We start from the raw sequence: 24,483 nt of genomic DNA, 5'->3' as shown, positions 1-24,483 counted from the left end.
CTTTATTACTCACAGTATGGAATTCCGTATATTAGTAACACTCTAGATAAATTCATGTTCACTCACAGAGAGACCACTCAGTGGTAGGTGTCATCACCTAATATGTGTCAATTTTAAGATGCTGCTAATGGCTTTGTAGGTCTCAGTGACCATCACATATCCTCCATTGCATGTTTTGTGTCAGATTACTGAAGTGTGTTTGGATGCTTGTTCGTGTTGTATAGACACATTGTTTGTGAAAGTTCATCTTCTCTCTTCATGTTTGGCAATCTTCTTTCTTGATTCTTCATGTAATTTTACTTTTGAGGTTTTTAATTTTGTATTGTGTAAATACTGTGTAAGAGAGTTCTGTAGTGTGAATGCGTTGTGTTGTTGTGTCTGTGTCCAGTTAGGAAATTTGAAGTGTGTAGGATGAATAGTATTAATGTCGTATTTCGGAGACATATTCCTTCATTTGCGGTTCTCTTCTCTCTTCATTTTTAATGTCATTTTTCTCAGTAGTGGTAATGTAAGTGGTTTTATGTGTGGAGTGTGAGTGTTGAATAGGTGTTGTATTGCAGTTATCCGTAGAGAAATATACGAGTATGTATGGAGGATATGTGGTATAGATTGTTATGCCACTTTTACATCGTACAGAGTGTTCTATATGCGTCTGGTGATTTAGAGTTGGATTTGTTATGTCATTGAATTTTATCGATAATTAACAGTTTCCACATTTGCTTCTAGAAACATGATAACAATGTATTTCCTTCACATAGAGAGCTTACTGTCACACTTGTATACTGACATAATAGGAATTCAGATGTTTACGTTTATTAGGTTTTTTCCTATTTTCATTTGTATTCAAATATGTGCCAGAATTGTATACATCGTAAATGGTAATCCATTTCAATACCAAGGTGTCCGGTACTTTAATCCATCCATGAACTTAGGAAATAATGAGCTATATTAATCATATTTTATTCGGAATTTTTTTTCGTCTGGTTCAGTTTTTTACTTTATTACTCACAGTATTTAGTTCCGTATATCAGTTACACTCCAGATCAATTCATGTTCACAAAGAGAGAGACCACTCAGTGGTAGGTGTCACCACCTAATATGTGTCAATTTTAAGATGCAGCTAATGGCTTTGTAGGTCTCAGTGACCGTCACATATCCTCCATTCCATGTTTTGTGTCAGAGTTCTGAAGTGTGTTTGGATGCTTGTTTGTGTTGTATAGAGACATAGTTTGTGAAAGTTCATCTTCTCTCTTCATGTTTGGCAATCTTCTTTCTTGATTCTTCATGTAAATTTTTTTGGGGTTTTTAATTATGTATTGTGTAAATACTGTGTAAGACAGTTCTGTAGTGTGAATGCATTGTGTTGTTGTGTCTGAGTCCAATTGAGAAATTTGAAGTGTGAAGGTTGAATAGTATTAATGATGTATTTCGGAGACGTATTTCTTCATGTGCGGTTTTCTTCTCTCTTCATTCTTCATGTCATTTTTCTGAGTGGTGCTAATGTAAGTGGTTTCATGTGTGGAGTGTGAGTGTTGAATAGTTGTTGTATTGCAGTTATCCGTAGAGAAATATACGAGTATGTATGGAGGAAATGTGGTATAGATTGTTCTGCCACTGTTACATCGTACACAGTTCTATATGTATCTGGAGATTTAGAGTTGGATTTACTCTGTCATTGAACTTTTTCGATAATTATCAGCTTGCACCCTTGTTTCTGTAATATGGTATCAATATATTTCCTCCACATACAGAGTTTTCTGTCACACTTGTAAACTGACATATTAGGAATTAAGGTGTTCAGCTTTATTAGGGCTTTTCCCATTTTCATTTGTATACAAATATATGCCAGATTTGTATACATGGTAAATAGAAATCCATTACAATACCGAGGTGTCTGATACTTTAATCCATAAATGAAATTCGTATATAATGAGCTATATTAGTCATATTTAATTAAGAATATCTTTTCATCTGGTTCAGTTATTTACTTTATTACTCACAGTATGGAATTCCGTATATTAGTTACACTCTAGATAAATTCATGTTCACTCACAGAGAGACCACTCAGTGGTAGGTGTCATCACCTAATATGTGTCAATTTTAAGATGCTCCTAATGGCTTTGTAGGTCTCAGTGACCATCACATATCCTCCATTGCATGTTTTGTGTCAGATTACTGAAGTGTGTTTGGATGCTTGTTCGTGTTGTATAGACACATTGTTTGTGAAAGTTCATCTTCTCTCTTCATGTTTGGGAATCTTCTTTCTTGATTCTTCATGTAATTTTACTTTTGAGGTTTTTAATTTTGTATTGTGTAAATACTGTGTAAGAGAGTTCTGTAGTGTGAATGCGTTGTGTTGTTGTGTCTGTGTCCAGTTAGGAAATTTGAAGTGTGTAGGATGAATAGTATTAATGTCGTATTTCGGAGACATATTCCTTCATTTGCGGTTCTCTTCTCTCTTCATCCTTAATGTCATTTTTCTCAGTAGTGGTAATGTAAGTGGTTTTATGTGTGGAGTGTGAGTGTTGAATAGGTGTTGTATTGCTGTTATCCGTAGAGAAATATACGAGTATGTATGGAGGATATGTGGTATAGATTGTTATGCCACTTTTACATCGTACAGAGTGTTCTATATGCGTCTGGTGATTTAGAGTTGGATTTGTTATGTCATTGAATTTTATCGATAATTAACAGTTTCCACATTTGCTTCTAGAAACATGATAACAATGTATTTCCTTCACATAGAGAGCTTACTGTCACACTTGTATACTGACATAATAGAAATTCAGATGTTTACGTTTATTAGGTTTTTTCCTATTTTCATTTTTATTCAAATATATGCCAGAATTGTATACATCGTAAATGGTAATCCATTTCAATACCAAGGTGTCTGGTACTTTAATCCATCCACGAACTTAGGAAATAATGAGCTATATTAATTATATTTTATTCGGAATATTTTTTCATCTGGTTCAGTTATTTACTTTATTACTCACAGTATTTAGTTCCGTGTATCAGTTACACTCCAGATCAATTCATGTTCACAAAGAGAGAGACCACTCAGTGGTAGTTGTCGCCACCTAATATGTGTCAATTTTAAGATGCAGCTAATGGCTTTGTAGGTCTCAGTGACCGTCACATATCCTCCATTGCATGTTTTGTGTCAGCGTACTGAAGAGTGTTTGGATGCTTGTTTGTGTTGTATAGAGACATTGTTTGTGGAAGTTCATCTTCTCTCTTCATGTTTGGAAATCTTCTTTCTTGAATCTTCATGTAATTTTACTTTTGGGGTTTTTAATTTTGTATTGTGTAAATACTGTGTAAGACAGTTCTGTAGTGTGAATGCATTGTGTTGTTGTGTCTGTGTCCAATTGAGAAATTTGAAGTGTGTAGGTTGAATAGTATCAATGTTGTATTTCGGAGACATATTTCTTCATGTGCGGTTCTCTTCTCTCTTCATTCTCCATGTCATTTTTCTGAGTAGTGCTTATGTAAGTGGTTTCATGTGTGGAGTGTGAGTGTTGAATAGTTGTTGTATTGCAGTTATCCGTAGACAAATATACGAGTATGTATGGAGGATATGTGGTATAGATTGTTCTGCCACTGTTACATTGTACACAGTTCTATATGTATCTGGAGATTTAGAGTTGGATTTACTCTGTCATTGAACTTTTTCGATAATTATCAGCTTGCACACTTGTTTCTGTAATATGGTAACAATATATTTCCTCCACATACAGAGTTTTCTGTCACACTTGTAAACTGACATAATAGGAATTAAGATGTTCAGCTTTATTAGGGCTATTCCCATTTTCATTTGTATACAAATATATACCAGAATTGTATACATGATAAATAGTAATCCATTACAATACCGAGGTGTCTGATACTTTAATACATCCATGAAATTCGAATATAATGAGCTATATTAGTCATATTTAATTAGGAATATCATTTCATCTGGTTCAGTTATTTACTTTATTACTCACAGTATGGAATTCCGTATATTAGTTACACTCTAGATAAATTCATGTTCACTCACAGAGAGACCACTCAGTGGTAGGTGTCATCACCTAATATGTGTCAATTTTAAGATGCTCCTAATGGCTTTGTAGATCTCAGTGACCATCACATATCCTCCATTGCATGTTTTGTGTCAGAGTACTGAAGTGTGTTTGGATGCTTGTTCGTGTTGTATAGAGACATTGTTTGTGATAGTTCATCTTCTCTCTTCATGTTTGGCAATCTTCTTTCTTGATTCTTCATGTAATTTTACTTTTGAGGTTTTTAATTTTGTATTGTGTAAATACTGTGTAAGAGAGTTCTGTAGTGTGAATGCGTTGTGTTGCTGTGTCTGTGTCCAGTTGAGAAATTTGAAGTGTGTAGGATGAATAGTATTAATGTTGTATTTCGTAGACATATTTCTTCATGTGCCGTTCTCTTCTCTCTTCATTTTTCTCAGTAGTGGTAATGTAAGTGGTTTTATGTGTGGAGTGTGAGTGTTGAATAGGTGTTGTATTGCAGTTATCCGTAGAGAAATGTACAAGTATGTATGGAGGATATGTGGTATAGATTATTATGCCACTTTTACATAGTTTAGAGTGTTCTATATGCATCTGGTGATTTAGAGTTGGATTTGTTCTGTCATTGAATTTTATCGATAATTAACAGCTTGCACATTTGCTTCTGGAAACATGATAACAATGTATTTCCTCCACATAGAGAGCTTACTGTCACACTTATATACTGACATAATAGGAATTCAGTTGTTTACGTTTATTAGGTTTTTTCCTATTTTCATTTGTATTCAAATATATGCCAGAATTGTATACATCGTAAATGGTAATCCATTTCAATACCAAGGTGTCCGGTACTTTAATCCATCCATGAACTTAGGAAATAATGAGCTATATTAATTATATTTTATTCGGAATATTTTATCATCTGGTTCAGTTATTTACTTTATTACTCACAGTATTTAGTTCCGTATATCAGTTACACCCCAGATCAATTCATGTTCACAAAGAGAGAGACCACTCAGTGGTAGGTGTCGCCACCTAATATGTGTCAATTTTAAGATGCAGCTAATGGCTTTGTAGGTCTCAATGACCGTCACATATCCTCCATTGCATGTTTTGTGTCAGAGTACTGAATTGTGTTTGGATGCTTGTTTGTGTTGTATAGAGACATTGTTTGTGAAAGTTCATCTTCTCTCTTCATGTTTGGAAATCTTCTTTCTTGATTCTTCATGTAATTTTACTTTTGGGGTTTTTAATTTTGTATTGTGTAAATACTGTGTAAGAGAGTTCTATAGTGTGAATGCGTTGTGTTGTTGTGTCTGTGTCCAATTGAGAAATTTGAAGTGTGTAGGTTGAATAGTATTAATGTTGTAATTCGGAGACATATTTCTTCATGTGCGGTTCTCTTCTCTCTTCATTCTCCATGTCATTTTTCTGAGTAGTGCTAATGTAAGTGGTTTCATGTGTGGAGTGTGAGTCTTGAATAGTTGTTGTATTGCAGTTATCCGTAGAGAAATATACGAGTATGTATGGAGGATATGTGGTATAGATTGTTCTGCCACTGTTACATTGTACACAGTTCTATATGTATTTGGAGATTTAGAGTTGGATTTACTCTGTCATTGAACTTTTTTGATAATTATCAGCTTGCACACTTGTTTCTGTAATATGGTAACAATATATTTCCTCCACATACAGAGTTTTCTGTCACACTTGTAAACTGACATTATAGGAATTAAGATGTTCAGCTTTATTAGGGCTTTTTGCATTTTCATTTGTATACAAATATATGCCAGAATTGTATACATGATAAATAGTAATCCATTACAATACCGAGGTGTCTGATTCTTTAATACATCCATGAAATTCGAATATAATGAGCTATATTAGTCATATTTAATTAGGAATATTTTTTCATCTGGTTCAGTTATTTACTTTATTACTCACAGTATTTAGTTCCATATATCAGTTACACTCCAGATCAATTCATGTTCACAAAGAGAGAGACCACTCAGTGGTAGGTGTCATCACCTAATATGTGTCAATTTTAAGATGCAGCTAATGGCTTTGTAGGTCTCAGTGACCGTCACATATCCTCCATTGCTTGTTTTGTGTCAGAGTACTGAAGTGTGTTGGGATGCTTGTTTGTGTTGTATAGACACATTGTTTGTGAAAGTTCATCTTCTCTCTTCATGTTTGGCAATCTTCTTTCTTGATTCTTCATGTAATTTTACTTTTGAGGTTTTTAATTATGTATTGTGTAAATACTGTGTAAGAGCGTTCTGTAGTGTGAATGCATTGTGTTGTTGTGTCTGTGTCCAGTTGAGAAATTTGAAGTGTGTAGGTTGAATAGTATTAATGTTGTATTTCGGAGACATATTTCTTCATGTGCGGTTCTCTTCTCTCTTCATTCTCCATGTCATTTTTCTGAGTAGTGCTAATGTAAGTGGTTTCATGTGTGGAGTGTGAGTGTTGAATAGCTGTTGTATTTCAGTTATCCGTAGAGAAATATACGAGTATGTATGGAGGATATGTGGTATAGATTGTTCTGCCACTGTTACATTGTACACAGTTCTATATGTATTTGGAGATTTAGGGTTGGATTTACTCTGTCATTGAAGTTTTTCGATAATTATCAGCTTGCACACTTGTTTCTGTAATATGGTAACAATATATTTCCTCCACATACAGAGTTTTCTGTCACACTTGTAAACTGACATTATAGGAATTAAGATTTTCAGCTTTATTAGGGCTTTTCGCATTTTCATTTGTATACAAATATATGCCAGAATTGTATACATGATAAGTAGTAATCCATTACAATACCGCGGTGTCTGATACTTTAATACATCCATGAAATTCGAATATAATGAGCTATATTAGTCATATTTAATTAGGAATATTTTTTCATCTGGTTCAGTTATTTACTTTATTACTCACAGTATTTAGTTCCATATATCAGTTACACTCCAGATCAATTCATGTTCACAAAGAGAGAGACCACTCAGTGGTAGGTGTCATCACCGAATATGTGTCAATTTTAAGATGCAGCTAATGGCTTTGTAGGTCTCAGTGACCGTCACATATCCTCCATTGCTTGTTTTGTGTCAGAGTACTGAAGTGTGTTTGGATGCTTGTTTGTGTTGTATAGAGACATTGTTTGTGAAAGTTCATCTTCTCTCTTCATGTTTGGCAATCTTCTTTCTTGATTCTTCATGTAAAATTTTTTGGGGTTTTTAATTATGTATTGTGTAAATACTGTGTAAGACAGTTCTGTAGTGTGAATGCATTGTGTTGTTGTGTCTGTGTCCAATTGAGAAATTTGAAGTGTGAAGGTTGAATAGTGTTAATGATGTATTTCGGAGACGTATTTCTTCATGTGCAGTTTTCTTCTCTCTTCATTCTTCATGTCATTTTTCTGAGTGGTGCTAATGTAAGTGGTTTCATGTGTGGAGTGTGAGTGTTGAATAGTTGTTGTATTGCAGTTATCCGTAGAGAAATATACGAGTATGTATGGAGGAAATGTGGTATAGATTGTTCTGCCACTGTTACATCGTACACAGTTCTATATTTATCTGGAGATTTAGAGTTGGATTTACTCTGTCATTGAACTTTTTCGATAATTATCAGCTTGCACACTTGTTTCTGTAATATGGTAACAATATATTTCCTCCACATACAGAGTGATCTGTCACACTTGTAAACTGACATATTAGGAATTAAGATGTTCAGCTTTATTAGGGCTTTTCCCATTTTCATTTGTATACAAATATATGCCAGATTTGTATACATGGTATATAGAAATCCATTACAATACCGAGGTGTCTGATACTTTAATCCATAAATGAAATTCGTATATAATGAGCTATATTAGTCATATTTAATAAAGAATATTTTTTCATCTGGTTCAGTTATTTACTTTATTACTCACAGTATGGAATTCCGTATATTAGTAACACTCTAGATAAATTCATGTTCACTCACAGAGAGACCACTCAGTGGTAGGTGTCATCACCTAATATGTGTCAATTATAAGATGCTCCTAATGGCTTTGTAGGTCTCAGTGACCATCACATATCCTCCATTGCATGTTTGGTGTCAGATTACTGAAGTGTGTTTGGATGCTTGTTCGTGTTGTATAGACACATTGTTTGTGAAAGTTCATCTTCTCTCTTCATGTTTGGCAATCTTCTTTCTTGATTCTTCATGTAATTTTACTTTTGAGGTTTTTAATTTTGTATTGTGTAAATACTGTGTAAGAGAGTTCTGTAGTGTGAATGCGTTGTGTTGTTGTGTCTGTGTCCAGTTAGGAAATTTGAAGTGTGTAGGATGAATAGTATTAATGTCGTATTTCGGAGACATATTCCTTCATTTGCGGTTCTCTTCTCTCTTCATTTTTAATGTCATTTTTCTCAGTAGTGGTAATGTAAGTGGTTTTATGTGTGGAGTGTGAGTGTTGAATAGGTGTTGTATTGCAGTTATCCGTAGAGAAATATACGAGTATGTATGGAGGATATGTGGTATAGATTGTTATGCCACTTTTACATCATACAGAGTGTTCTATATGCGTCTGGTGATTTAGAGTTGGATTTGTTATGTCATTGAATTTTATCGATAATTAACAGTTTCCACATTTGCTTCTAGAAACATGATAACAATGTATTTCCTTCACATAGAGAGCTTACTGTCACACTTGTATACTGACATAATAGGAATTCAGATGTTTACGTTTATAAGGTTTTTTCCTATTTTCATTTGTATTCAAATATGTGCCAGAATTGTATACATCGTAAATGGTAATCCATTTCAATACCAAGGTGTCCGGTACTTTAATCCATCCATGAACTTAGGAAATAATGAGCTATAATAATCATATTTTATTCGGAATTTTTTTTCGTCTGGTTCAGTTTTTTACTTTATTACTCACAGTATTTAGTTCCGTATATCAGTTACACTCCAGATCAATTCATGTTCACAAAGAGAGAGACCACTCAGTGGTAGGTGTCACCACCTAATATGTGTCAATTTTAAGATGTAGCTAATGGCTTTGTAGGTCTCAGTGACCGTCACATATCCTCCATTCCATGTTTTGTGTCAGAGTTCTGAAGTGTGTTTGGATGCTTGTTTGTGTTGTATAGAGACATAGTTTGTGAAAGTTCATCTTCTCTCTTCATGTTTGGCAATCTTCTTTCTTGATTCTTCATGTAAAATTTTTTGGGGTTTTTAATTATGTATTGTGTAAATACTGTGTAAGACAGTTCTGTAGTGTGAATGCATTGTGTTGTTGTGTCTGTGTCCAATTGAGAAATTTGAAGTGTGAAGGTTGAATAGTATTAATGATGTATTTCGGAGACGTATTTCTTCATGTGCGGTTTTCTTCTCTCTTCATTCTTCATGTCATTTTTCTGAGTGGTGCTAATGTAAGTGGTTTCATGTGTGGAGTGTGAGTGTTGAATAGTTGTTGTATTGCAGTTATCCGTAGAGAAATATACGAGTATGTATGGAGGAAATGTGGTATAGATTGTTCTGCCACTGTTACATCGTACACAGTTCTATATGTATCTGGAGATTTAGAGTTGGATTTACTCTGTCATTGAACTTTTTCGATAATTATCAGCTTGCACACTTGTTTCTGTAATATGGTATCAATATATTTCCTCCACATACAGAGTTTTCTGTCACACTTGTAAACTGACATATTAGGAATTAAGATGTTCAGCTTTATTAGGGCTTTTCCCATTTTCATTTGTATACAAATATATGCCAGATTTGTATACATGGTAAATAGAAATCCATTACAATACCGAGGTGTCTGATACTTTAATCCATAAATGAAATTCGTATATAATGAGCTATATTAGTCATATTTAATTAATAATATCTTTTCATCTGGTTCAGTTATTTACTTTATTACTCACAGTATGGAATTCCGTATATTAGTTACACTCTAGATAAATTCATGTTCACTCACAGAGAGACCACTCAGTGGTAGGTGTCATCACCTAATATGTGTCAATTTTATGATGCTCCTAATGGCTTTGTAGGTCTCAGTGACCATCACATATCCTCCATTGCATGTTTTGTGTCAGATTACTGAAGTGTGTTTGGATGCTTGTTCGTGTTGTATAGACACATTGTTTGTGAAAGTTCATCTTCTCTCTTCATGTTTGGGAATCTTCTTTCTTGATTCTTCATGTAATTTTACTTTTGAGGTTTTTAATTTTGTATTGTGTAAATACTGTGTAAGAGAGTTCTGTAGTGTGAATGCGTTGTGTTGTTGTGTCTGTGTCCAGTTAGGAAATTTGAAGTGTGTAGGATGAATAGTATTAATGTCGTATTTCGGAGACATATTCCTTCATTTGCGGTTCTCTTCTCTCTTCATCCTTAATGTCATTTTTCTCAGTAGTGGTAATGTAAGTGGTTTTATGTGTGGAGTGTGAGTGTTGAATAGGTGTTGTATTGCTGTTATCCGTAGAGAAATATACGAGTATGTATGGAGGATATGTGGTATAGATTGTTATGCCACTTTTACATCGTACAGAGTGTTCTATATGCGTCTGGTGATTTAGAGTTGGATTTGTTATGTCATTGAATTTTATCGATAGTTAACAGTTTCCACATTTGCTTCTAGAAACATGATAACAATGTATTTCCTTCACATAGAGAGCTTACTGTCACACTTGTATACTGACATAATAGGAATTCAGATGTTTACGTTTATTAGGTTTTTTCCTATTTTCATTTGTATTTAAATATGTGCCAGAATTGTATACATCCTAAATGGTAATCCATTTCAATACCAAGGTGTCCGGTACTTTAATCCATCCATGAACTTAGGAAATAAAGAGCTATATTAATCATATTTTATTCGGAATTTTTTTTCATCTGGTTCAGTTTTTTACTTTATTACTCACAGTATTTAGTTCCGTATATCAGTTACACTCCAGATCAATTCATGTTCACAAAGAGAGAGACCACTCAGTGGTAGGTGTCACCACCTAATATGTGTCAATTTTAAGATGCAGCTAATGGCTTTGTAGGTCTCAGTGACCGTCACATATCCTCCATTCCATGTTTTGTGTCAGAGTTCTGAAGTGTGTTTGGATGCTTGTTTGTGTTGTATAGAGACATTGTTTTTAAAAGTTCATCTTCTCTCTTCATGTTTGGCAATCTTCTTTCTTGATTCTTCATGTAATTTTACTTTTGAGGTTTTTAATTTTGTATTGTGTAAATACTGTGTAAGAGAGTTCTGTAGTGTGAATGCGTTGTGTTGTTGTGTCTGTGTCCAGTTGAGAAATTTGAAGTGTGTAGGATGAATAGTATTAATGTTGTATTTCGTAGACATATTTCTTCATGTGCCGTTCTCCTCTCTCTTCATTGTTAATGTCATTTTTCTCAGTAGTGGTAATGTAAGTGGTTTTATGTGTGGAGTGTGAGGGTTGAATAGGTGTTGTATTGCAGTTATCCGTAGAGAAATGTACGAGTATGTATGGAGGATATGTGGTATAGATTATTATGCCACTTTTACATCGTATAGAGTGTTCTATATGCATCTGGTGATTTAGAGTTGGATTTGTTCTGTCATTGAATATTATCGATAATTAACAGCTTGCACATTTGCTTCTGGAAACATGATAACAATGTATTTCCTCCACATAGAGAGCTTACTGTCACACTTGTATACTGACATAATAGAAATTCAGATGTTTACGTTTATTAGGTTTTTTCCTATTTTCATTTTTATTCAAATATATGCCAGAATTGTATACATCGTAAATGGTAATCCATTTCAATACCAAGGTGTCTGGTACTTTAATCCATCCACGAACTTAGGAAATAATGAGCTATATTAATTATATTTTATTCGGAATATTTTTTCATCTGGTTCAGTTATTTACTTTATTACTCACAGTATTTAGTTCCATATATCAGTTACACTCCAGATCAATTCATGTTCACAAAGAGAGAGACCACTCAGTGGTAGGTGTCGCCACCTAATATGTGTCAATTTTAAGATGCAGCTAATGGCTTTGTAGGTCTCAGTGACCGTCACATATCCTCCATTGCATGTTTTGTGTCAGCGTACTGTAGAGTGTTTGGATGCTTGTTTGTGTTGTATAGAGATATTGTTTGTGGAAGTTCATCTTCTCTCTTCATGTTTGGCAATCTTCTTTCTTGATTCTTCATGTAATTTTACTTTTGGGGTTTTTAATTTTGTATTGTGTAAATACTGTGTAAGAGAGTTCTGTAGTGTGAATGCATTGTGTTGTTGTGTCTGTGTCCAATTGAGAAATTTGAAGTGTGTAGGTTGAATAGTATCAATGTTGTATTTCGGAGACATATTTCTTCATGTGCGGTTCTCTTCTCTCTTCATTCTCCGAGTCATTTTTCTGAGTAGTGCTAATGTAAGTAGTTTCATGTGTGGAGTGTGAGTATTGAATAGTTGTTGTATTGCAGTTATCCGTAGAGAAATATACGAGTATGTATGGAGGATATGTGGTATAGATTGTTCTGCCACTGTTACATTGTACACAGTTCTATATGTATTTGGAGATTTAGAGTTGGATTTACTCTGTCATTGAACTTTTTTGATAATTATCAGCTTGCACACTTGTTTCTGTAATATGGTAACAATATATTTCCTCCACATACAGAGTTTTCTGTCACACTTGTAAACTGACATAATAGGAATTAAGATGTTCAGCTTTATTAGTGCTATTCCCATTTTCATTTGTATACAAATATATACCAGAATTGTATACATGATAAATAGTAATCCATTACAATACCGAGGTGTCTGATACTTTAATACATCCATGAAATTCGAATATAATGAGCTATATTAGTCATATTTAATTAGGAATATCATTTCATCTGGTTCAGTTATTTACTTTATTACTCACAGTATGGAATTCCGTATATTAGTTACACTCTAGATAAATTCATGTTCACTCACAGAGAGACCACTCAGTGGTAGGTGTCATCACCTAATATGTGTCAATTTTAAGATGCTCCTAATGGCTTTGTAGGTCTCAGTGACCATCACATATCCTCCATTGCATGTTTTGTGTCAGAGTACTGAAGTGTGTTTGGATGCTTGTTCGTGTTGTATAGAGACATTGTTTGTGATAGTTCATCTTCTCTCTTCATGTTTGGCAATCTTCTTTCTTGATTCTTCATGTAATTTTACTTTTGAGGTTTTTAATTTTGTATTGTGTAAATACTGTGTAAGAGAGTTCTGTAGTGTGAATGGGTTGTGTTGCTGTGTCTGTGTCCAGTTGAGAAATTTGAAGTGTGTAGGATGAATAGTATTAATGTTGTATTTCGTAGACATATTTCTTCATGTGCCGTTCTCTTCTCTCTTCATTGTTAATGTCATTTTTCTCAGTAGTGGTAATGTAAGTGGTTTTATGTGTGGAGTGTGAGTGTTGAATAGGTGTTGTATTGCAGTTATCCGTAGAGAAATGTACGAGTATGTATGGAGGATATGTGGTATAGATTATTATGCCACTTTTACATCGTATAGAGTGTTCTATATGCATCTGGTGATTTAGAGTTGGATTTGTTCTGTCATTGAATTTTATCGATAATTAACAGCTTGCACATTTGCTTCTGGAAACATGATGACAATGTATTTCCTCCACATAGAGAGCTTACTGTCACACTTGTATACTGACATAATAGGAATTCAGTTGTTTACGTTTATTAGGTTTTTTCCTATTTTCATTTGTATTCAAATATATGCCAGAATTGTATACATCGTAAATGGTAATCCATTTCAATACCAAGGTGTCCGGTACTTTAATCCATCCATGAACTTAGGAAATAATGAGCTATATTAATTATATTTTATTCGGAATATTTTATCATCTGGTTCAGTTATTTACTTTATTACTCACAGTATTTAGTTCCGTATATCAGTTACACTCCAGATCAATTCATGTTCACAAAGAGAGAGACCACTCAGTGGTAGGTGTCGCCACCTAATATGTGTCAATTTTAAGATGCAGCTAATGGCTTTGTAGGTCTCAATGACCGTCACATATCCTCCATTGCATGTTTTGTGTCAGAGTACTGAAGTGTGTTTGGATGCTTGTTTGTGTTGTATAGAGACATTGTTTGTGAAAGTTCATCTTCTCTCTTCATGTTTGGAAATCTTCTTTCTTGATTCTTCATGTAATTTTACTTTTGGGGTTTTTAATTTTGTATTGTGTAAATACTGTGTAAGAGAGTTCTATAGTGTGAATGCGTTGTGTTGTTGTGTCTGTGTCCAATTGAGAAATTTGAAGCGTGTAGGTTGAATAGTATTAATGTTGTATTTCGGAGACATATTTCTTCATGTGCGGTTCTCTTCTCTCTTCATTCTCCATGTCATTTTTCTGAGTAGTGCTAATGTAAGTGGTTTCATGTGTGGAGTGTGAGTCTTGAATAGTTGTTGTATTGCAGTTATCCGTAGAGAAATATACGAGTATGTATGGAGGATATGTGGTATAGATTGTTCTGCCACTGTTACATTGTACACAGTTCTATATGTATTTGGAGATTTAGAGTTGGATTTACTCTGTCATTGAACTTTTTTGATAATTATCAGCTTGCACACTTGTTTCTGTAATATGGTAACAATATATTTCCTCCACATACAGAGTTTTCTGTCACACTTGTAAACTGACATTATAGGAATTAAGATGTTCAGCTTTATTAGGGCTTTTTGCATTTTCATTTATATACAAATATATGCCAGAATTGTATACATGATAAATAGTAATCCATTACAATACCGAGGTGTCTGATTCTTTAATACATCCATGAAATTCGAATATAATGAGCTATATTAGTCATATTTAATTAGGAATATTTTTTCATCTGGTTCAGTTATTTACTTTATTACTCACAGTATTTAGTTCCATATATCAGTTACACTCCAGATCAATTCATGTTCACAAAGAGAGAGACCACTCAGTGGTAGGTGTCATCACCTAATATGTGTCAATTTTAAGATGCAGCTAATGGCTTTGTAGGTCTCAGTGACCGTCACATATCCTCCATTGCTTGTTTTGTGTCAGAGTACTGAAGTGTGTTGGGATGCTTGTTTGTGTTGTATAGAGACATTGTTTGTGAAAGTTCATCTTCTCTCTTCATGTTTGGCAATCTTCTTTCTTGATTCTTCATGTAAAATTTTTTGGGGTTTTTAATTATGTATTGTGTAAATACTGTGTAAGAGAGTTCTGTAGCGTGAATGCATTGTGTTGTTGTGTCTGTGTCCAGTTGAGAAATTTGAAGTGTGTAGGATGAATAGTATTAATGTTGTATTTCGTAGACATATTTCTTCATGTGCAGTTCTCTTCTCTCTTCATTGTTAATGTCATTTTTCTCAGTAGTGGTAATGTAAGTGGTTTTATGTGTGGAGTGTGAGTGTTGAATAGGTGTTGTATTGCAGTTATCCGTAGAGAAATGTACGAGTATGTATGGAGGATATGTGGTATAGATTATTATGCCACTTTTACATCGTATAGAGTGTTCTATATGCATCTGGTGATTTAGAGTTGGATTTGTTCTGTCATTGAATTTTATCGATAATTAACAGCTTGCACATTTGCTTCTGGAAACATGATGACAATGTATTTCCTCCACATTGAGAGCTTACTGTCACACTTGTATACTGACATAATAGGAATTCAGTTGTTTACGTTTATTAGGTTTTTTCCTATTTTCATTTGTATTCAAATATATGCCAGAATTGTATACATCGTAAATGGTAATCCATTTCAATACCAAGGTGTCCGGTACTTTAATCCATCCATGAACTTAGGAAATAATGAGCTATATTAATTATATTTTATTCGGAATATTTTATCATCTGGTTCAGTTATTTACTTTATTACTCACAGTATTTAGTTCCGTATATCAGTTACACTCCAGATCAATTCATGTTCACAAAGAGAGAGACCACTCAGTGGTAGGTGTCATCACCTAATATGTGTCAATTTTAAGATGCAGCTAATGGCTTTGTAGGTCTCAGTGACCGTCACATATCCTAAATTGCTTGTTTTGTGTCAGAGTACTGAAGTGTGTTGGGATGCTTGTTTGTGTTGTATAGAGACATTGTTTGTGAAAGTTCATCTTCTCTCTTCATGTTTGGCAATCTTCTTTCTTGATTCTTCATGTAATTTTACTTTTGAGGTTTTTAATTATGTATTGTGTAAATACTGTGTAAGAGAGTTCTGTAGTGTGAATGCATTGTGTTGTTGTGTCTGTGTCCAGTTGAGAAATTTGAAGTGTGTAGGTTGAATAGTATTAATGTTGTATTTCGGAGACATATTTCTTCATGTGCAGTTCTCTTCTCTCTTCATTCTCCATGTCATTTTTCTGAGTAGTGCTAATGTAAGTAGTTTCATGTGTGGAGTGTGAGTGTTGAATAGTTGTTGTATTGCAGTTATCCGTAGAGAAATATACGAGTATGTATGGAGGATATGTGGTATAGATTGTTCTGCCACTGTTACATTGTACACAGTTCTATATGTATTTGGAGATTTAGGGTTGGATTTACTCTGTCATTGAACTTTTTCGATAATTATCAGCTTGCACACTTGTTTCTGTAATATGGTAACAATATATTTCCTCCACATACAGAGTTTTCTGTCACACTTGTAAACTGACATTATAGGAATTAAGATTTTCAGCTTTATTACGGCTTTTCGCATTTTCATTTGTATACAAATATATGCCAGAATTGTATACATGATAAATAGTAATCCATTACAATACCGCGGTGTCTGATACTTTAATACATCCATGAAATTCGAATATAATGAGCTATATTAGTCATATTTAATTAGGAATATTTTTTCATCTGGTTCAGTTATTTACTTTATTACTCACAGTATTTAGTTCCATATATCAGTTACACTCCAGATCAATTCATGTTCACAAAGAGAGAGACCACTCAGTGGTAGGTGTCATCACCGAATATGTGTCAATTTTAAGATGCAGCTAATGGCTTTGTAGGTCTCAGTGACCGTCACATATCCTCCATTGCTTGTTTTGTGTCAGAGTACTGAAGTGTGCTTGGATGCTTGTTTGTGTTGTATAGAGACATTGTTTGAGAAAGTTCATCTTCTCTCTTCATGTTTGGCAATCTTCTTTCTTGATTCTTCATGTAAAATTTTTTGGGGTTTTTAATTATGTATTGTGTAAATACTGTGTAAGAGAGTTCTGTAGTGTGAATGTATTGTGTTGTTGTGTCTGTGTCCAGTTGAGAAATTTGAAGTGTGTAGGATGAATAGTATTAATGTTGTATTTCGGAGACATATTTCTTCATGTGCGATTTTCTTCTCTCTGCATTCTCCATGTCATTTTTCTGAGTAGTGCTAATGTAAGTGGTTTCATGTGTGGAGTGTGAGTGTTGAATAGGTGTTGTATTGCAGTTATCAGTAGAGAAATATATGAGTATGTATGGAGGATATGTGGTATAGATTGTTCTGCAACTGTTACATCGCACAGAGAGTTCTATATGCATCTGGTGATTTAGAGTTGGATTTGTTCTGTCATTGAATTTTATCGATAATTAACAGTTTTTACATTTGCTTCTGGTAACATGATAACAATGTATTTCCTCCACATAGAGAGCTTACTGTCACACTTGTATACTGACATAATAGGATTTCAGATGTTTAGGTTTATTAGGTTTTTTCCTATTTTCATTTGTATTCAAATATGTGCCAGAATTGTATATATCATAAATGGTAATCCATTTCAATACCAAGGTGTCAGGTACTTTAATCCATCCATAAACTTAGCAAATAATAAACTATATTAATCATATTTTATTCGGTATATTTTTTCATCTGGTTCAATTATTTACTTTATTACAAACAGTATTTAGTTCCGTATATCAGTTACACTCCAGATCAATTCATGTTCACAAAGAGAGAGACCACTCAGTGGTAGGTGTCACCACCTAATATGTGTCAATTTTAAGATGCAGCTAATGGCTTTGTAGGTCTCAGTGACCGTCACATATCCTCCATTCCATGTTTTGTGTCAGAGTTCTGAAGTGTGTTTGGATGCTTGTTTGTGTTGTATTGAGACATAGTTTGTGAAAGTTCATCTTCTCTCTTCATGTTTGGCAATCTTCTTTCTTGATTCTTCATGTAAAATTTTTTGTGGTTTTTAATTATGTATTGTGTAAATACTGTGTAAGAGAGTTCTGTAGTGTGAATGCATTGTGTTGTTGTGTCTGTGTCCAGTTGAGAAATTTGAAGTGTGTAGGTTGAATAGTATTAATGTTGTATTTCGGAGACATATTTCTTCATGTGCGGTTCTCTTCTCTCTTCATTCTTCATGTCATTTTTCTGAGTAGTGCTAATGTAAGTGGTTTTATGTGTGGAGTGTGAGTGTTGAATAGGTGTTGTATTGCAGTCATCCGTAGAGAAATATACGAGCATGTATGGAGGATATGTGGTATAGATTGTTCTGCCACTGTTACATCGAACACAGTTCTATATGTATCTGGAGATTTAGAGTTGGAATTTTCTGTCATTGAACTTTCTCAATAATTAACAGCTTGCACACTTGTTTCTGTAATATGGTTACAATATATTTCCTCCACATACAGAGTTTTCTGTCACACTTGTAAATTGACATAATAGGAATTGAGATGTTCAGCTTTATTAGGGCTTTTCCCATTTTCATTTGTATTCAAATTTATGCCAGAATTGTATACATGATAAATAGAAGTCCATTACAATACCGAGGTGTCCGATACTTTAATCCATCCATGAAATTCGAATATAATGAGCCATATTAGTCTTATTTTATTAGGAATATCTTTTCATCTGGTTCAGTTAGTAACTTTATTACTCGCAGTATGGAATTCCGTATATTAGTTACACTCTAGATAAATTCATGTTCACTCACAGAGAGACCACTCAGTGGTAGATGTCATCACCTAATATGTGTCAATTTTAAGATGCTGCTAATGGCTTTGTAGGTCACAGTGAACGTCACATATCCTCCATTGCATGTTTTGTGTCAGAGTACTGAAGTGTGTTTGGATGCTTGTTTGTGTTGTATAGAGACATTGTTTGTGAAAGTTCATCTTCTCTCTTCATGTTTGGAAATCTTCTTTCTTGATTCTTCATGTAATTTTATTTTTGGGGTTTTTAATTTTGTATTGTGTAAATACTGTGAAAGAGAGTTCTGTAGTGTGAATTCATTGTGTTGTTGTGTCTGTGTCCATTTGAGATATTTGAAGTTTGTTGGATGAATAATAATAATGTTGTATTTATTGACATATTTCTTCATGTGCTGTTCTCTTCTCTCTTCATTCTCCATGTCATTTTTCTGAGTAGAGCTAATGTAAGTGGTTTCATGTGTGGAGTGTGAGTGTTGAATAGGTGTTGTATTGCAGTTATCCGTAGAGAAATATACGAGTATGTATGGAGGATATGTGTTGTAGATTGTTCTGCCACTGTTACATCGTACACAGTTTTATATGTATCTGGAGATTTAGAGTTGGATTTACTCTGTCATTGAACGTTCTCGATAATTAACAGCTTGCGCACTTGTTTCTGTAATATGGTAAAAATATATTTCCTCCACATACAGAGTTTTATGTCACACTTGTAAACTGACATAATAGGAATTAAGATGTTCAGCTTTATTAGGGCTTTTCCCATTTTCATTTGTATACAAATATATGCCAGAATTGTATACATGATAAATAGTAATCCATTACAATACCGAGGTGTCCGATACTTTAATCCATCCATGAAATTCGAATGTAATGAGCTATATTAGTCATATTTTATTAGGAATATCTTTTTATCTGGTTCATTTATTTACTTTATTACTCACAGTATGGAATTCTGTATATTAGTTACACTCTAGATAAATTCATGTTCACTCACAGAGAGACCACTCAGTGGTAGGTGTCATCACCTAATATGTGTCAATTTTAAGATGCTGCTAATGGCTTTGTAGGTCTCAGTGACCGTCACATATCCTCCATTGCAGGTTTTGTGTCAGACTACTGAAGTGTGTTTGGATGCTTGTTCGTGTTGTATAGAGACATAGTCTGTGAAAGTTCATCTTCTCTCTTCATGTTTGGAAATCTTCTTTCTTGATACTTCATGTAATTTTATTTTTGGGGTTTTTAATTTTGTATTGTGTAAATACTATGAAAGAGAGTTCTGTAGTGTGAATTCATTGTGTTGTTGTGTCTGTGTCCATTTGAGATATTTGAAGTGTGTTGGATGAATAATATTAATGTTGTATTTCGGAGACATATTTCTTCATGTGCAGTCCTCTTCTCTTTTCATTCTCCATGTCATTTTTCTGAGTAGAGCTAATGTAAGTGGTTTCATGTGTGGAGTGTGAGTGTTGAATAGGTGTTGTATTGCAGTTATCCTATGAGAAATATACAAGTATGTATGGAGGATATGTGGTATAGATTGTTATGCCACTTTTACACCGTATAGAGAGTTCTATATGTATCTGGTGATTTAGAGTTGGATTTGTTCTGTCATTGAATTTTATCGATTATTAACAGCTTGCACATTTGCTCCTGGAAACATGATAACAATGTATTTCCTCCACATAGAGAGCTTACTGTCACACTTGTATACTGACATAATAGAAATTCAGATGTTTAAGTTTATTAGGTTTTTTCATATTTTCATTTTTATTCAAATATATGCCAGAATTGTATACATCATAAATGGTAATCCATTTCAATACCAAGGTGTCCGGTACTTTAATCCATCCATGAACATAGCAACTAATGAGCTATATTAATCATATTTTATTCGGAATATTTTTTCATCTGGTTCAATTATTTACTTTATTACTCACAGTATGTAGTTCCGTTTCTCAGTTACACTCCAGATCAATTCATGTTCACAAAGAGAGAGACCACTCAGTGTTAGGTGTCATCACCGAATATGTGTCAATTTTAAGATGCAGCTAATGGCTTTGTAGGTCTCAGTGACCGGCACATATCCTCCATTGCTTGTTTTGTGTCAGAGTACTGAAGTGTGTTTGGATGCTTGTTTGTGTTGTATAGAGACATTGTTTGTGAAAGTTCATCTTCTCTCTTCATCTTTGGCAATCTTCTTTCTTGATTCTTCATGTAATTTTTCTTTTGGGGTTTTTAATTTTGTATTGTGTAAATACTGTGTAAGAGAGTTCTGTAGTGTGAATGCATTGTGTTGTTGTGCCTGTGTCCAGTTGAGAAATTTGAAGTGTGTAGGATGAATAGTATTAATGTTGTATTTCGGAGACATATTTCTTCATGTGCGGTTCTCTTATCTCTTCATTCTTCATGTCATTTTTCTGAGTAGTGCTAATGTAAGTGTTTTCATGTGTGGAGTGAGTGTTGAATAGGTGTTGTATTGCAGTTATCCGTAGAGAAATATACGAGTATGTATGGAGGATATGTGGTATAGATTGTTCTGCCACTGTTACATCGTACACAGTTCTATATGTATCTGGAGATTTAGAGTTGGATTTGTTCTGTCATTGAACTTTCTCGATAATTAATAACTTGCACACTTGTTTCTGTAATGTGGTAACAATATATTTCCTCCACATACAGAGTTTTATGTCACACTTGTAAACTGACATAATAGGAATTAAGGTGTTCAGCTTTATTAGGGCTTTTCCCATTTTCATTTGTATACAAATATATGCCAGAATTGTATACATGATAAATAGTAATCCTTTACAATACCAAGGTGTCCGATACTTTAATCCATCCATGAAATTCGAATATAATGAGCTATATTAGTCATATTTTATTAGGAATATCTTTTTATCTGGTTCAATTATTTACTTTATTACTCGCAGTATGGAATTTTGTATATTAGTTACACTCTAGATAAATTCATGTTCACTCACAGAAAGACTACTCAGTGGTGGGTGTCATCACCTAATATGTGTCAATTTTAAGATGCTGCTAATGGCTTTGTAGGTCTCAGTGACCGTCACATTCCTCCATTGCATGTTATGTGTCAGTGTACTGAAGTGTGTTTGGATGCTTGTTTGTGTTGTATAGAGACATTGTTTGTGAAAGTTCATCTTCTCTCTTCAAGTTTGGAGATCTTCTTTCTTGATTCTTCACGCAACTTTATTTTCAGTGTTTTCAATTTTGTATTGTTTAAATACTGTGTAAGTTGGTTCTGTAATATGAATGCATTGTTTTGTTGTGTCTGTGTCCAGTGGAGATATTTTAAGTGTGTTTGATGATTAGTATTAATGTTGTATTTCGGAGACATATTTCATCATGTACGGTATTCTTCTCTCTTGATTCTTCATGTCATTTGCCTGATTAGTATGTAAAATGAATGTAATTGGGTTTTGAGTTTCATATGTAGAGTGATGTAAAGTTGGGTTCTGATCTGTTGGTATGAGTGGGTTTTTTGTATAGCATATATAGCACTTTGTAGAGACATATTTCTTCATGAGTCAGATATGCAAGTATGCAAGTGTGTCTCAATTTAATTCCTTTTCTAACTCCCTCAGCAGCACCTGATTTAATTCTAATGCATTTAAGTGCCCTTATTTTACTGTTGTTCGTGTGGATCTTGTAACATCTTTTCAATTCATGCTATTAAACTGTTCATCAAAGTCATTTTTCCGTTTGCGAATGTCTGGATTTTAAGTTCTTCAGCCTGAACTTAATTTCACTTTACAGATTTTTCTTTGGTTTTCTTTCTTGCTTGCTCATTGTATATGCCCAATATTAACATAAAGCACTAAAGAAGATGGACCACACGAAAAAGCAATCAAGCTCTATAAGAAACTACCTTGTGACATTAAAACGAGAAAAGATACTTCAGGAGTGGACTGAACAGATGCATGACAACTACTGTCTGCTATGATGAAAATTATCTGTGCATATGTAAACTTGTTTGCAATTTTTTTATACTTACTGTCATATTTAATATACATGATTAACTTTGGAAGCTTTTCATGTCTATAGTAAGTTGCAGAAATGTGACCTGTCCGGGACCTGTCCAGTACTATAATGTACTTGATGTACAAAAAGATTAAAATTACCAATAAACTATTTCACTTTGGCTGATAAGTGACATTTTCATTTTCTCTAAGAAGAGGTGTAATATGTTGAATACACACTCACTGATCTCAGTTTTTTTTTCACAGCAGGCCATTTGGTTGTAATTTTGTTTTCAGAGATTGGATTATGTCATTTTAGCCTTTCACAATTATGTCCTTTCATACTTTGATGTATTCTCTGTACTATAATTGTAACTGGGGTATAGCTGTCTTCTACATTACATATAGTTCATATTTTTCTTATTTGAGATTTAGCATAAATGGCCTCTTGTTCAATCTGCCAAGAATTCCTCAATTAGAAATCATCAAAGACATACCACCTGAAGAAACATCTCATCCCTACCTTCCTAGTACTCTAAGGGTCAAGTAGTATCAGGATTAAGGTACACCAACATCAGAGGGACAAATCACTAAACCTTATGATTAACATTCCACATTTAGTTAATAATTTCCTACTATTGTGGAAATCTTCTTTGAGCAGCAATATTTCTGCACAATTTAAAGGCTGAAAGAAAGTGAACACTTAGTACAAGTAATTACAGGAATCTGACCCTGGGTAAGTTGAGCTCCACTGTCAATATTAGCTGAGTATAAGCTTGATAATTCACCTCTTCCACATTGTCATAGTAGGCTGTGTTTGTTGTGACTTCAGTTAGGAAAAATTGAGGTGTGTAGTGTGAGAGGGAGCTATGCCGCAAAAAATGAAAAACTGGGCTTTGGCTCTTTTCAATATTTGTTGCCACCTTGCATCTATCCTTTGAACTAGAACCACGTGGCATAGCTGCTGCACTTTGTACAGCAGTTGTCCTAAATCCTTGAATGCATCCTTATGATAATTTTGAATGAGAGGAAGGGCTGTGCTACATAACGATGTCTACTATGTGAGATGCAGATGTAGCAACATAGAACTGTTACAGATTGGTTTATCACTTATATGGGAATAACATAATTGTTGCCTCTATATCCATCTTCATTTTCAATTTTAAACTTAATTTGCATTTTGTCTCTTCATTGTAGTGAACATGTTATGTCTTTCTTCTGTGTATGTAAGTTGTTGCACTTCTGGTGATGATGTTTTACAATAGTGAGAGAAATAGGGATCACTGAGTATCAGAAAATGTTGGAAGGATGGTAAAAATTCAGTCATAATCTGCATAAATGAATGGCAGCAGATGTGAAGGGGAAAGAAGCAGTTGACATGAAACCAGTAAGTAAGTAACACTAAGGCAACAAGGACCTGGATGTGACTGAAAAAAAAATAAAAATAAATAAATAAATAAATAAAAATCAGATAGATCTAACTTCAGTTGGAGAACCTATTTAATGTTAGATGAAGTTTCTGAAAACTCATTATTTTGTGAGTTTTACAAGCTTCAGGACTAAAATATTC

This window comes from Schistocerca gregaria, chromosome 1 (assembly GCF_023897955.1).
Source record: "Schistocerca gregaria isolate iqSchGreg1 chromosome 1, iqSchGreg1.2, whole genome shotgun sequence".
Classification (NCBI taxonomy): domain Eukaryota; kingdom Metazoa; phylum Arthropoda; class Insecta; order Orthoptera; family Acrididae; genus Schistocerca; species Schistocerca gregaria.
The sequence above is the reverse complement of the archived record's forward strand: the minus strand, read 5'-3'. Positions refer to the sequence as shown.